The sequence below is a fragment of the Nannobrachium achirus genome (assembly GCF_963921795.1).
Source record: "Nannobrachium achirus genome assembly, chromosome: 11".
Lineage (NCBI taxonomy): Eukaryota > Metazoa > Chordata > Actinopteri > Myctophiformes > Myctophidae > Nannobrachium > Nannobrachium achirus.
Window position 1 is genome coordinate 66109403 of NC_137820.1, and position 6793 is coordinate 66116195.

Genomic DNA, 6793 nt, shown 5'->3' on the forward strand with positions numbered 1-6793 from the left:
ACCGAATTTTAGGGTTATCACTGTACATATGTACAACCCCTACGTAACACGAGAGCAAATTGTTGCGTTTTTGTCCTTCTATGGAGAAGTTTTTCCTGGAAGTAGGAGACTCATGGATCCTTTGGGTTTCTGGACGGGGAGGACCCAGTTTCATGTCCTTCTGAAGGAAGATCCACGTGGGGTAGATGGAATGAAACATCCCCCAGCCTTTTTCAGCCTGGCTGCGGATCGGGGGTTCCTGTTCTATAGCAGACAGCCCCCATTCTGTAGGAAATGCAAGAAGCATGGACACAGTGAGGGGGCATGCGGCTTCGTCTGGTGCAATGTCTGCAGGTGTTATGGACATGAGACAAGGGAATGCCCCTTCCCCAAAGCATGCAGCGGATGTGGGAAAATGGGCCACATGATCAAGGACTGCCCGGAAAGGGTGCAAACCTACGCCGAGGTGGCCAGCCCAGGAAGTGAAGTGGAGGAAGGGCTTCCCGACGATCTGCCTGACGTCGATCTTCAGGTGGAGGTTGAGGAGGAGACGTCTGCAAGGAGTCAGCAGCAGAGTGAAGAGGGGGAGCGGAGTGTGGAGACGGAACCCTCACAGGATGTTTATTACCCTTGTCAGAATGGCGATGGGAAGGAGGAGCAGGTTCCCCCAGCACTGAAGGAAAAGACAACTGGAAGAAAGAAAGGGGGGGCGAGGAAACTGAAGAAGATGGGGACTTCTGGGGGGAATGGACACAATCAAGGTGAGGAGGCAAGAGCAAGTAAAAGGTTGAAGGATGGGGAGGGGAAGGGGGTTGAGGTTTTGGGGGAGGGGCTGGAATTCTCAGGGGGAGGGGGGGCTGGAGGGATAGTGGAGGAAACGCAGAGGGACTCGGGGGGACAGGAGACAAACACTGTTCTGGCACTGGAGCAGGACATGGAGTTTCCTCCTATGGATTCCCCTGTGCCGGGACTTCAGGAGGCGATTGATCGCATACGTGGGGAGGGGGAGAGTGGGGGGGAGAAGACTGATTGGGGTGATTCAGAGCCTCCAATGGGTGTTCCATTGCCTCCACTATTGCCTCCACTAGAGGAAGATGCTCCACCAGATTCGGAGCTTGTAGATACAATGTACAGCTGAATAATGTTTTTTGAGCTTGTTTTTGTTATTGTTTTTGCTTTGTTTTAAGTTTTTCTTTACAATTAGGTCATGGATGGTACTTTCAGTGTGGGCTCATTTAATGTTAGGGGGTTAAGGGGCAATGTTAAAAGAAGAGCTGTGTTTGATTTCATTGAATCACAAAGACTTCTAATTTCCTTTTTGCAGGAGGTTCATTTGAAGGATAGAAGAGATGTTATTAGGTTTAGTAGGGAGTGGGTTCGGGGTGGGTCAGTTTGGAGTGTTGGGGGGGTTCACTCTTCTGGAGTGGGGATTTTGTTTGGGAGCAGGGAGGTGAGGGTGGAGGAGGAGTTTGTAGTCGTGCAAGGGAGGGTAATGGGAGCGGACATAGAGTACAGGGGTTGTAAACTAAGGGTTTTGGTTGTTTATGGTCCGCAGGGGGTGGTGGAGCGGGGGGAAATGTTTGAAGGAATGGTGCCACACCTTATGACCAACAGACGGGTCATAGTGGGAGGTGATTTTAATTGTGAGGTGGGGGGAGGGGGGGATGTAAGTGTAAGAAAGTTGGAGAATATGCTTAAAATATTTAAATTGGTGGATGGGGGGAGGGCTGTCACCCCTCAACTGGACAGTCCCACATGGCGCAACTCACGAGGGGTGTCCAGGAGACTGGACTACATTTTCTTTTCTGAGTCTTTGGGCCTGTTGTCGGGCAGGGCCCTTCCGACCTTTTTCTCCGACCATGATGGGGTGCTCTTCTGCATCCGGGCTGGAGAGTCGGTCTTTGGTCCGGGATACTGGAGGTTAAACTCCAGTGTCCTGGAACAGGATGAGTTCGTGGCCAGTTTTGTTGACTTCTTCCGGGGCCTGGAAGGGATCAGGTCGCTTTGTCCGGGTGTGATAGAGTGGTGGGAAGTAGCCAAGGAGCGGATCAGAGATTTTACGGTTAGGTATTGTAGAAGGAGGGCGCGGGAGTCGAGAAGGGAGGTGCTTCGACTCCAACGCCTTCTCGAGCTCGAGTACGCTGTTGGAAACGACAGTGGCACTGTAGATCAGCGGGCTTGTGACTCCCTTAAAGCAGAGCTTAGGGAAGTCTATGCACGTAGGGCTCGTGGGTACCTGATGCGCACACGTCACGACTTCCTGGAGAGGGACGAGATGTGCTCCGCAGCCTTTTTCAGCTCTGTACGGGCTAAAAGGGTCAAACATGTACTCACGGGGGTTAGAGATGAGCAGGATAGAGTTGTGACGGGAGTGGACGAGATGGTGCGCGTCACCTCTCAACACTACCGATCCTTTTTTGTTGAAAGAGAGGTAGATGTAGGGGGAGGGGAGGTGATGTTGGACGGTCTCACCCGGCGGGTGCCGCTTGACATAGCGGAAGCTATGGAGGCCCCGCTCACTCTCGAAGAGCTTGAGAGTGCCCTTCGAAGAATGGGAAGGCGGAAGGTGCCTGGCATCGATGGACTGCCGGCTGAGTTTTACCTCAAGTTTTGGGGGATGCTTGGACCGGTGGTCTTAGAGGTGTTATCCGAAGTTCTCCGCACAGGGGTAATGGGAGGGTCTTTGGCCAAGGGGGTGATTTCCCTCTTATTTAAGAAGGGAGACGCCTCCGACCTTAGGAACTGGAGGCCATTGACCATGCTGTGTGTTGACTACAAACTTCTAGCAAAGGTCCTTGCGGACAGACTAGGCACAGCACTCCCTTATGTCGTCCATGAGGATCAGACATGCGGAGTGGCGGGGCGTTCCTTGAGGTGGAATCTCCTCCTCATAAGGGACGCCATCGCCTGGGCGGAAGACAGGCACCTGCCACTAATGGTGGTTGGTCTCGACCAGGCAAAGGCGTTCGATAGGGTTCACCTGGGCTTTTTGTTTCGAGTTTTGGATAGGCTAGGGTTTGGTAGGGCTTTTGTTGGGTGGCTGCGTACGTTGTACGCGGCAGCGGGGAGCACTGTTTCTGTTAATGGTCACCTTGGGGAGTTTTTCAGGTTGCACTCAGGGGTGAGACAGGGGTGCCCGCTCTCACCTCTTCTCTACATCCTTTACATGGAGCCCCTAGCTGAAGCCATTAGGGCTGACGCGGGTGTGGTAGGGATGCTGGTACCAGGCAGTGGAGGCCTGAGGGTCAAGCTTTCTCAATATGCAGACGACACTACCCTGCTGCTTGAGAGCGACACTTGCTTGATCCGATCCTTGGAGATTTTCCAGGAATTTGGCCGGGTATCGGGTGCAGAGTTAAATCTCGCCAAGTCCTCGGTCAAATTCTTTGGGCGCTGGAAAGGGAGGACGGATGTACCAGGGGGGCTGTCTCTCTGCGAAGGGCCCCTAAGGATATTGGGGGTCGACTTTGAGGCAGCCCAGAACGCCATGTCTAATTGGTCTAGGCGGATGGCGAAAGTCCAGCGGAAGTTAGGTCTCTGGAAGACAAGGACTCTGACCTTGATTGGGAAGGTCCTTGTTCTGAAGGTTGACATATTGCCATCTCTCCTGTACTTGGCGTATGTCTACCCTTTGCCGGTCAGCATGCGGAGGTCGCTCGTTAGGTTGGTTTTCAACTTCCTCTGGGGGGGAGGATATGAGTATGTGGCGAGGTCTCGTATGCTGGCTGGCATTGGGGAGGGAGGGAGAGATGTGCCGCACCTCCCGCTGAAGCTGGACTGCATTTTTGTTTCGTTTTTACTTAGGGAACTGGCCGCTCCGGTGGTTCATCCATCAGGCTACTTCCTACGGCTCTTTTTTACATACCCGGCAAGGCGCCTGATGGTCTGGAACAACTTGACCCCCCGGGTGGAGCAACTACCGCCGCATTATCAACATGCGGCGAGGTGGCTACGGACTCATCCTGTAGCCTTAGATCCGGCGATCGGCCTGGAGCAGAGGGTACTCTGGTCGGAGGTGAGGTCGGAGGTGGCAGAGCCTCCTGTGGTGGGCACCCCTGCCACAGTGTGGTTGGGAGTGCAGCCGCGGGGCCTGGACAACAGGCTCAAAGACTTCAACTGGCTCGTATTGCACCGCTGCCTGCCGGTACGGGATAAATTGTACCGGCACGGTATTGCGAGGTCTCCTGGATGCCCCAGGGCTGCATGTGCAGCCGATGAGACCGTGAGGCACGTCATGTGGGACTGTCCAGTTGCAGGGTTGATGTGGGAACGAGCGGGGGAATTGATAAGAACAATAGACAGTGGTCTAGTTTTGAATTGGGACAGGGTGGAGAGAGGCCTGGGGAGGGTGGTGAGGAACAGGAGGGCCAAGTTCATTATCTGGCTGATTGTTAGTCTCTGCAAAAGGGGCTTGTGGTTGGCCAGAGATGACCTGGTAAAGCACAGCAGGGACTGGGGGGCAGAAGGGGTTGTTAGAAGGGTGAAGGGAGACCTGGTTTGTCGAATAAAGGGAGATATGGAAAAGTGGGGGCACCATGCCGCTCTTGAAAGGTGGAAGGGTGGTTTGGGGTTGGTGTGATGGTGGGGTTTGGTATTGTGTTTCTTTGTTTTTGAAAGTTACAAATGTTTATGTTTTGTTGTGTATTATGATGATGAAATTGATTTCTTATTTGATGAAAAGTCTGAAAAAGAAGGATGTAAAGTGTTGTAAGACTGAAGTTTGATATAATAATAAAAAAAAAAAAAAAAAAAAAAAAAAAAAAATCTGTTCTTATCAGTTTAATATCTGATACGTCCCCTATACGGGGACTACATATTAAACGGATTTTTGGACTCGGGAGTTGAAACAGGGGCTTGCTCCGTTCACTCCACGCATCGACCCGGCATTGCAGTGCCGCTGGGAACGGTGCGCCTCCTTCTGCTTTGTCGAAAGAAACTCGCATACACAAGGGCACCTTGCCGTTCTGAACGGCGTGCCCGGTGGTTTACGCCCCGCCCCCTAGGCCGTGCCCCCCATTTGTGTTAACCAACGCCCCCAAAGTGGTTGGGGGTTGGGGCGACGGGAGGAGTAGACTAATTCCGGGGTACAGGTGAAAAATCTTCAAAGTGTGGGCTGCTGAAAAAAGAAAAAAAAACCTGCATGTGCCGTTTTGCCCGTCTCTCCGCGGGGCCCCGGGGAGCCTTGTCACCCAGCCGGGGTGCCCGCCCACAACCCAGTCAAACTCACAACCCGGCTCTCCAGCCGAACCCGGGTACCCACTATTAAGCCACCCTCCCGGAACCTTTACCAATAGCTGCGGGCGCACCGAGGCCGGGGACCTGGTGGTACGAATCCAGCTTTTTGGCAAAGCATTGTGGCCGTTTTGGGGAGCTCCCAGCGCCAAAATGGGGCAACCTAAGGGGACTCCAGTCGGCCAGTTGGAGCCAAAGTAAAGTCTAGGTCTGTGTCCTGCTGCCCAACGGGGCTTTCTTCGCTGTGGGCGCCCCCTGGTGCTACTCTAAGTTGTCCAATATTTCACTTTGACAACAGTCTGCCAAAAGGAAAAAAAGGACAAAAAAAGCTTACAGCACCTGGTATTCCCAGGCGGTCTCCCATCCAAGTACTAACCAGGCCCGACCCTGCTTAGCTTCCGAGATCGGACGAGATCGGGCGTGTTCAGGGTGGTATGGCCGTAAGCGACAGTGAACCGCAGCCGGTAGGCCTTAATGGGCCAGCAGAGGCCCTTGCTATCGTGTGTGCTTCTGTCACGGCCACTCATAAACACCGATTGCTCCTTCAGTCTGGCAAAATGAAAAAGCTTACAGCACCTGGTATTCCCAGGCGGTCTCCCATCCAAGTACTAACCAGGCCCGACCCTGCTTAGCTTCCGAGATCGGACGAGATTGGGCGTGTTCAGGGTGGTATGGCCATGAGCGACAGTCAACCGCAGCCGGTAGGCCTTAATGGGCCAGCAGAGGCCCTTGCTATCGTGTGTGCTTCTGTCACGGCCACTCATAAACGACGATTGCTCCTTCAGTCTGGCAAAATGAAAAAGCTTACAGCACCTGGTATTCCCAGGCGGTCTCCCATCCAAGTACTAACCAGGCCCGACCCTGCTTAGCTTCCGAGATCGGACGAGATCGGGCGTGTTCAGGGTGGTATGGCCGTAAGCAAGTAAGGCAGCAGCCGCTAGGCCTCACAGTTTCACGCTAACGCGGAGGGGACTGGCGGGTGTCAGACCGGATGAGAAAAGCATCAGCAGAGGCTGCGGTCGTTCAGGCAGTCAGTTAAGGGGTTATCGCTTCTCGGCCTTTTGGCTAAGATCAAGTGTAGTATCTGTTCTTATCAGTTTAATATCTGATACGTCCCCTATACGGGGACTACATATTAAACGGATTTTTGGACTCGGGAGTTGAAACAGGGGCTTGCTCCGTTCACTCCACGCATCGACCCGGCATTGCAGTGCCGCTGGGAACGGTGCGCCTCCTTCTGCTTTGTCGAAAGAAACTCGCATACACAAGGGCACCTTACCGTTCTGAACGGCGTGCCCGGTGGTTTACGCCCCGCCCCCTAGGCCGTGCCCCCCATTTGTGTTAACCAACGCCCCCAAAGTGGTTGGGGGTTGGGGCGACGGGAGGAGTAGACTAATTCCGGGGTACAGGTGAAAAATCTTCAAAGTGTGGGCTGCTGAAAAAAGAAAAAAAAACCTGCATGTGCCGTTTTGCCCGTCTCTCCGCGGGGCCCCGGGGAGCCTTGTCACCCAGCCGGGGTGCCCGCCCACAACCCAGTCAAACTCACAACCCGGCTCTCCAGCCGAACCCGGGTACCCACTAT